Source organism: Mytilus californianus, unplaced genomic scaffold (genome assembly GCF_021869535.1).
Source record: "Mytilus californianus isolate M0D057914Y unplaced genomic scaffold, xbMytCali1.0.p SCAF_3, whole genome shotgun sequence".
NCBI lineage: Eukaryota > Metazoa > Mollusca > Bivalvia > Mytilida > Mytilidae > Mytilus > Mytilus californianus.
In genome coordinates, this window is record NW_026262679.1 from 128,606,428 (window position 1) to 128,616,054 (window position 9,627).

Consider the following 9,627-nt stretch of genomic DNA (forward strand, 5'->3'; position numbering starts at 1 on the left):
TGTTTCATTCAATGGGAGATTACTTGGATAATTTTTGTGCAGTTGGAAATCACCTTTTTCCAGCTCTTAAATTCCTACACAGACAGGACTGATGCTATATTATTGGGTAGTAAGAAACGAAAAAAACTTTTATAAAGTTTAAGGATGATAGTTTAGTTAAATTGGAAAAATATATAATTTGTGTCAATTTTAATTAGGGCCCCGCCAAATGGCGGATGCCCTATAGTGATCAGTCTGTCTGTCCTTCTGTTCGTCAGTCCGTCCGTAACAAATTGTGTTAGCTCTATATCTAGAGAACCGTTATGATTTCAAAGTTTATACTTGACATGTATATTAACCAACACCAGAGTGTGTGTCATAATGTATGTACAACTTCCTAGGTCAAAGGTCAAGGTCAAGGTAAAAAACTTTGGTTTTAGTTGACAACCCCATGTCCTATGGTAAAGCTCGTGTCCACTCTATATCTTGAGAACCATTATGATTTCAAAATTTATACTTGACATTTATATAAACCAACACCAGAGGGTGTCACGTGTGTTATAATTTATGTACAACTTCCTAGGTCAAAGGTCAAAGTCAAAAACTTTGGTTTCAGTTGACAACCCCATATCCAATGATAAAGATACAAATTTTTTACCACACATTATTCACAGCAGGGCTCACAGAGATGGCTCCCATCTCAATGATATCTAGTTCCTTTTAGGTTATTTCTGGGACATGTTTCATGGTATTTGGAGTAAGGCTTGGTGGCCTACCAGGGCTCGACATTACCGTTTGTCCGATTGTCCGGGACAAGTGGACACAGGCGTCGGGCAAGTGGATTCACCATACTACTTGTCTGATTGGACAAGTGAAAAATCGATGTCAGATGTAAAACATATCAAATTTAAGACTTATTAATTCCCAAATAATTGAATGATTGTTTTATTGATCATACAAAATGAATTAAATATCCATTGATTGAACGTATTTGAACATGGAATAGGATCCCAGTTACGGCAACCAGTCCGGTACCTACGAATGTAGTTCTTAAAAAAAATATATAAATTTTATTTAAAATGGTGTAGTTTTATTATTACACAAGTTCTGTAACTGAATGTAGATTTACTTGAAAGGGTAGGCTTTCTAGCTTGAATTTCTGTAAAAATGTTGATTGATTTAAATGAAATCAGGCGTCTGTACATAGAGTAAATTGCCTAAATTCTAGCCTTTATTTTTCCCCGGAAGTAGATGGACCTATCCTGTTGTCAATCGAAACAAAATTTTGCAACTGAATGCCGGTCATGAGGCACTGAGATTGTACTTAGAAACTTCGAAACAAATGCCTAACATGAAACAGAAGTCCCAAGGTGGCTATCAAAATTATTTATTGGACAGCACCCCATTTATTTACTATGATTTTCAATGCGTTTCAATGGGGGAAATAACTGGGTCCCCGTTCCTGTCAGAGGGCATATTTTGAACACTTCAATCTGCAATTGTAAGCTTATTTTTTGGGTTACATGGATGAAATTTGGGCAGAAACTTGAAAATTCAATAAGAAAAACAATGGTGTAATTATTTTTAAAATTTGAATTAAACTTTTTAAATTAAACTGAAATTTAAATTTATGAAATTTTTAAAAAGTTTGTTTTTCAATTTAAAGTTTCAGAAGGGGTCACAGTAAGGTCATTTTGATGGTATTATGTATTCATACACTTGTAAGTTAAAATGGAGGGATTTTTCAAAAAATATCAGCAAAGAATATTAGAAAAGAGCCACCTGGCAAGAAATAACAAATGTCTTATATGGGATCAGGGGACAACAAAAGATGGAAAATATGGGCTTATTTCTTTCCAGTATCATATTTCTGGTACCTGGAAAAAGAAAAAAGCCCATAGATTCAGTTTTATGGTTTTTAATTAGTTTTTGATAAGTTTTAATATTAAATACAACACTTAATGCCATTTTATGTGTCAAAAAAGCTTGTGTGGGAATGCGGGTCACATTACTGAAGAGCCGCATCACATAAATAACCACAGAATATTTCGTAAACTCAGAAAATCTTGCCAGGGGCTCTCCAATTTTCCAGATTGGGGCCTGGATTTTTTTGGAAGATATATAAGGGGTAGGGCTATAGCTTATATAAACAATTTTAACTGAATGTACAACAATTTTAGACTCCTTTTTAAAGATTTTGGTGGTCCTTAAAAGGACCGTTAATTTTGTCTGTATCTTTTTCAGCAGTAGATGAATGCAGCTATATCTTCCTTTGATTTTGGAACTTTTGAAGAACAGCTTCTGGTAGGTATATTCTTCTTAGCAGGTATTACTCTACCATATGAATGATTGTCCTTTATGCTTTTACAAATGCAGCATCAAGTTTTAGATCAGGTTGCCCTTTTTCATAACTATCTGTACATTTACTTCGATCCTTTTCTCCTACATGAACCTTAGTCTTCTGTCCGGTGCGTTGTAAATTTTTCTTTTTCCTTTCTGGAGTATTTTGGTTTACTTTGTTCCGTTCACACTCCCTTTACATCTGGTCGAAGTGTTTTAATGAACCTATTGAGATTTTAAAACCAATACATTCTGCTTTTTGTCACAAGGAATAAGCTATACCATTATTCAAATTGTGAATTATTGCTGATGCCCTCCCTTCAAATTTCTAGAAAAGTTCACATTCTTTGGTAAGGAAACACTTAGTGCTCCCTGAACAGCTTCACCTTTTTGAGTATTATGATTAAATTTCATTTTCATAAATACTTCTTCGCTAAGTTTCATTTTTAAAATTCCTGCATTATTAACTTGTCTTTGTTATCCATATTCAGGTTGGTTAACTTGTTTGGACCCAAGTACATAGATCTCAGCCACCAACAGTTTGAGTGTCCACCACCACCACACACGTATGAACTAGTGGGACATTTAGAGCAGTCACAAGTATAACAACGCACAGTAGCATTAAGCATTCAGGCAGATCCAGGATTTCCCTCGACATTTGTTAAACTGTAGGAGGTGCCGTCTTGACTGGTTTTAGCTACAAGTGAGAACTTCTCTGCATCTAGCCTCTTCCATTGTATATTAAATGAACTTAGCTGACTGTTTGAAGACTAAGTCTCATGATGTATACCCTTGTTATGGGGTATGCTTCTTTGCATATGTAATTCTTATAAGATTTTTTTTTTTAATTAAAAAATTAATTATAATTAACTTTTTTTCAGCAAAATTTTTTTTTAACTAGATTTCTATACAAATAATGAATTTATCTATCATGTGCAATTTACAGAATGTAAATATCTTTTAAAATAAAAAAGTTTTGCTGATTTTAAGAATATTTTCTTCATGAATTTATGATTTTATCCGATCAATTTTCTGGTATTTGAGATGTCATAGATAAGGATCAATAACTCTTTAACTGTTGGATCAAATCTATTGAAACTTTGCACAATAACTACTGAGATGTATATCTTTATTTTAAAAGTGCAGTTTTAAGTCTGGAAAAAAAATTAAAGTCTGACAGGAATAGGATCCCAGTTACGGCAACCAGTCCGGTACCTACGAATGTAGTTCTTAAAAAAAATATATAACTTTTATTTAAAATGGTGTAGTTTTATTATTACACAAGTTCTGTAACTGAATGTAGATTTACTTGAAAGGGTAGGCTTTCTAGCTTGAATTTCTGTAAAAATTTTGACTGATTTAAATGTAATCAGGCGTCGGTACATAGAGTAAATTGCCTAAATTCTAGCCTTTATTCTTCCCCGGAAGTAGATGGACCTACCCTGTTGTCAATCGAAACAAATTTTGCAACGGAATGCCGGTCATGAGGCACTGAGATTGTACTTAAAAACTTCATAACAAATGCCTAACATGAAACAGAAGTCCCAAGGTGGCTATCAAAATTATTTATTGGACAGCACCCCATTTATTTACTATGATTTTCAATGCGTTTCAATGGGGGAAATAACTGGGTCCCCGTTCTACATGCTGGCAGCCATTGACCAGGGGAATATAAGTAAGGGGGAAGGAAACCAGTGTTAATGCTTTTTCTTAGTATAAGCCTCCTTGAATTAGGAGCACCTCTATATGGAGTTTTACCTTAAATTTAAAAGCTTGAATTAAAGTATGTTTCATTTGATTTTGCTTTTATGCATGACATTACATTAAAAGAGGTTTTATTCAATAAGATCTATATATTATCAAAATAATAGGTTAAGATGTAAAAATTAAATAAAATCTAAAAAGGCAGATTTTCTCACTGAAATTTTGTATGTACTTCATGATCAAGTATCAATGTATATAAAGATCAAAATAAAATTTATAAAAGCTTGTTTTGCCGCCATCAATAAATTAAAAAGGTTTAATTATATACAAAGTGGCCAGGTATATTTACATCCTTGGTTTAACCTTACCACTACTAGAAGAATGAATAGGTCCATAGGAGAACCTAGTGATTTGGGAAGTGATGATGATTTAATTATCGACACATGATAGTGACATTCAGTCAGAGAACTCAGTCTTGCAAAAAATCTTTCAGTCTTAAATAATAAAATGAATTTTGATGTGGTATTCTTTAATCATTGTTAATTACTGAGTAACAAACAAATTCATATAACATATAACAAAATGCTCCCTTCATTAGGTACAATCAAAGCTCAAGTGTTATAAGGGCATATCATCAATATGTAAGATTTTCAATTATGAATTCGGACAAGTGAGTTAAGAGTTCGGACAAGGGACAAGTTAAAAAAAATGATAATGTAGAGGCCTGCCTACTACAGCTTAGATATAAGTAGGTTTATAATTCTGTTTTTGAATCAAAAGATATGTTCATTATACTATAAAAAAAATATAGGGAAAATAATGTGTCCTGAGGATTGAAAAAATATGTAATCAGTATAGATATAGGTTACAATAAACCTTTATAAATATTAGATGTCGTATGATTGCCAATGAGACAACTATCCACCAAAGTTTAAATGAAGTGGATGACATAAATTATAGACAACCAAACAGCTTCAACAATGAGAAAAACCCATACCGTATAGTCCACTGTAAAAGGCCCCGACATGAAGAAATGGGAAACAATTCAATAGAATTATGACATACATGAACCAAATACAACCACTGAACTACAGGCTCCTGACTGGGGACAGGCGCATAAAGAATGTGGCGATGTTAAACATGTTTGTGAGCGCTCAACCCTGCCCTAACCTGGGACAGTGGTGTTCAGCACAACATAAGATCATTGGTTTACAATGTTATATTCTCACGGCTATAATGCCATATTGCTGTGAAAATATAACAGATCAATTGAAGCACTGATAGTTTTCTTAAACAAGTATATGTTATTAATATACTGTTTTGTTAAAGAAATCTTTCGTGCTAGGATTGATATGTAAAAGGAATAAATCAAACAAGTATATTTTTATGCCTTTGTCGTATTGGAGGGGGCATTAAGTGTTACCCTTGTCCGTCTGTCTGTCCCGTCCATCTCAAAAATTGGTTTCCATTCTCTAACTTTAGTTTGCCTCAACCAAATGTTATGAACTTATACACAATGCTTATGATCACAAAACGATCTATGTGGAAGTTGACTCATGCATATTTACAAGCGGGGGCATCTGTGGCCCATAGACACATTCTCCATTTATTTTATTATTTGTTTATAGGCTGATGTAATGACAATGATTTCATGGTGTTGGGAGTAAGAATTGGAGATCTGATACTGCTAACATGTTGGTAGGTATACAAACTTTTTTTAATCTATTAGTGTTTGATATCAATTTAATAATGGTTCAGGTATCAGAAAAGATTGAATTACATGGAGATATTCAGCTCCAGAGGAAAGAGGGTATATGATTGTCCAAAATGGTAAAAATACTGCCAAACTTAGAAAAGAGAAGTCGTTTTTGACTTTTTTTTCTATTTGTCAAGTTTAAAACTGAATACCCACTAGATTTCGTGAGTAATAGTGAACCATAAATTTTAAATGTTCTACAACGAAGTACCAATTTTCTATCAATCGACTTTCAATCAAATATACACAGAATCCAATTTTTCCTCAATCACCATGATTGTTGAATATTAAATGAACCCACAGAAATTCGATTTTCCCTCAATGCCCATTAAAATATCTGAATCCACAGTAGATTATTTTGAGGAGTTTAAATAACTGATTCAACTTTGTATTACAGGTTAGCATCACAGCTTGTCCATAGGGATACTGGCTGGGGTAGCATTTGGATCTGTTTCAAGGTGAGAATATATTTATTCATCCACATACAAATTTAATCAATTGATGAAATCTTGTGGACAGTTTAACTTTCTATAAATCTTTATTGTTTGCAATTTATATGTCTTGATATTTTCTACTGTTACCTTATATAATAGATGTAAACAGATATTTTTATAGTTGAGAAGGTTTATAGTCCTTTTTAACTACTTTCACTTATTCCATCTTTAAACTTTTGCCAAATGACCATGTACTGAATCATAAAGAGAATCATTGTTTTTATGATAATAAAGAATTTTGTTTACTTGTAAAGGGGAGATACCCTCACATTCATTTGCAAGTGCTGTTACAAAGATAAGATGTCTTAATTATATTAAACTTTGCTTCTTATTCAGTTTTGTATTTCTTTCAATACAAATTTCCAAAGAATTCATTTCTTCAGTCAATATATGGAGAAAACAAAGTAAATGTCATAAAACTTGAACTAAACAATGAAAGTTTATCAAAATAGCCTGAATTATTTTACCATGTATGTACATTTTTCAAATTTTCAGCTTAATAACTTCTGCAATTGTCTGAAACTCAATGAATGATTTTAAAATGCGATACCGGTAATAGTAATTTTAACACCTTGAAAATCAAAATTGGTATATTAAGATTGCTTTCCATTTTATAACAAATTTAGCTGCACGATTTCTATTGCAATATTTTTTGGTAAATCAAGTAATTTGAATAGAAAACAAGTTTTTTTACATACAACAATATCTGTCTATTTAAAAGAAAAATTGCCACTCAAATATTTAAACATTACCTAATTCATATATTTTAACATTACTTAATAACTTTGAATTGTCAACAAATGAAATATTATTTTATTCCCTTTACAGGTGTGTTCCTGCTGCTGCCTTGTGTGTTCCTGCTGCTGCCTTGTGTGTTCAATCCTGTGGACAATAATAATCATGCAAACCACATATATGTTGCATTTTTGTTTATTAAAATCCTTAAGTGATAATTCCGAAAGCCAAATGATTAATTTTTTAATGCTATTATTTATTTTTCATTTACTGTAAACTCACAAATTTTTGTTTTTTAATGCTGTTATTTATTTTCCAATTATTGAAAATTCACAGATTTTTGATATATTTTTTTTACTGAAAATTGCTACACCAAGATAGATTTTGCAAAAATAAAATTATATTTTAAATTTTGATAGCATTATTTATTTGCAACATGTCCTTAATGACAATAATTAATTTAAATAAATGCTTGCAAATTTTTTTTGAATTTACAGTATAAATATGTTTTCATTATTTATATATGCATGATATTATTATACATTGTATTTTCCTTTATAATAAACAAAATTGTATAATAGTTGTTATTTGAGAAGTACCAGTGTACTGTTTTACAAAGCATCCATTAGACATCAACAAAAATTCTGGCCGTATCTGGATTGAAAATAATACCGGTAATCTTGTCCACTTTTTTGCTATTAGAAACAAAGATTTTAAACAGAATTATTGAGCATTAAATGAACATGTTGAATGAAAAACGGGCATAATTTTTTTGGGGCCGGGTGTTTGCATGTTGTAAATCCCATATCTGACCGGAATGTCTGTTTCTCCGAACTGATATGCTGAATACTTTTTTCAAGGCCCGACTTCAACCTGCCTGCTCGGTGTGGCCTTTATGTCTCCATTTGGCGACCGTCATTCACAACTTCGTTGTCATTTCAGACTCATTCGTAGCCTTTGGTTGATTTGGAACCCCTCACTTCCCTTGTTGGGTGAAACATTTCAACCAAACATTTGGATAAAAATTGCTAGTTTGTCTTTGTTCGTGTCTGTCGTATTGTAAATTTCATTGAATGGCCGTATATCTTGTTTTCAACAAGAAATCTGTGAGGTTATGCTAACTAACCTTACAACAAACGAGACTTTTCCATGTCCATTTTTTACTGACAAATCCCACATTAAATATATTAGTACATAGCTTTGGAACCATCCAATCATTTTATAATAGACAATTAATAGGGAAAATACGGCATAAAAAATGTCCAACCCTTACACTTTAACTACTATAAAATATACATGCCCCACGTCAGGAACCGTTAAAAAAGTGCATTTTACACTTATTTTATGTTTTTTAGCCAAAAATAGGTCCAAAAATATTTTCACCTCGCTCCTCTTGGCGAACTTTGCATACTCCGCCCCCCCTTTCCAAAATCCTAGATCCGCCCCTGAAGAGAAATCTATTACTCATTGATTAATCTACCTGAACAAAAAATCAAACTTTCAATGGTGAAAATACATGTACCAATACTAAATAAGGACTCACAAAAACGCATGTGATGTTGTATTTATTCAATATCAATAATACATTTTCAATTTGTTCAATATAATTAACACTTATTCAAAATTTAAAAGTTGATTTATCATGACAAAATTTTCAACATTGTTCCTATTAAAATTTGTCTTTTTGTGTGTTTGACAAATAAGAACTAGAAAATGACGATGTTTAGATCAAGGCCTTCTTAAATGTATTCTCATGATAACTAAATAAACAGCTGCGCCACGAGCGCATGATATGCTCGTCGTCTTGTGTGTGAGGTTTTATGCAATAATCATAAATAGTTTCTGAGATACGGCGCGACATGTGAAAACTCCCCTTTTTTTTAATAAAAAAATCAATAACTCTAAAATAAAATTTTGAATCATCACCAAAAAGTGTATACAGATCTTTAGATTAATATAATTAAGAAGTGTGTAAAGTTTTAAGCAATAATCGTAAATCGTTTTTGAGATACGGCGCGACATGTGAAAAATACATACCCCTGTTTTAGTTACACAAAGTTCCGTATCTCAAAAAATTTTAATCTTATTTTCATCAAAAAGTATACAGATCGTTTGACCATCATAAGAAACAACTATATTAAGTTTCATGAAATTTGGATAAGTTGTTCTCAAGTTGAGGTGGGACATGTGGACGCCGGACATTTGTATACCATAATACGTCCCGTCAAAATTTTGACGGGCGTATAACAAACACACAAAAATTGCAAATTTCAATAGGAACAATGATAAAATTTTTGTCATATGATTAAATCAATGTTATATTAAACAGATTGAAAATATATTATTTATATTGAAGAATAATACAACATCACATGCAGTTCTGTGAGTAATAATACATGTATTTTCATCAATTTAGAAGATCACTTTTTAACTCGGGTAAATTAATCAATGAGTGATAGATTTCTCTTAGAAGAAATTTAAAGGTCCCAGTTAATAAACTGCACAGAGAACAATAGCTATTGTTTTTATTAGATGGGACAAAAGAACTTACAAAAGTTTAAATCGACAGGTAACTTTCGAGTGAATCTGCGGAAAAGTATCCTTTGGTACGCAATAAAA

The 9,627-nt window shown here is 32.0% G+C and overlaps 1 long non-coding RNA gene across 1 annotated transcript; it reads left to right on the plus strand.

The window, feature by feature from the left end:
- The first annotated feature begins 1,233 nt into the window (after nt 1-1,233).
- On the plus strand, nt 1,234-7,380 carry LOC127736184 (uncharacterized). Its single transcript, XR_007998843.1, has 6 exons — nt 1,234-1,349; nt 2,224-2,283; nt 2,811-3,022; nt 5,652-5,721; nt 6,177-6,237; nt 7,102-7,380. It is a non-coding gene; the product is annotated as an uncharacterized LOC127736184 (long non-coding RNA).
- The last annotated feature ends 2,247 nt before the right edge of the window (nt 7,381-9,627 follow it).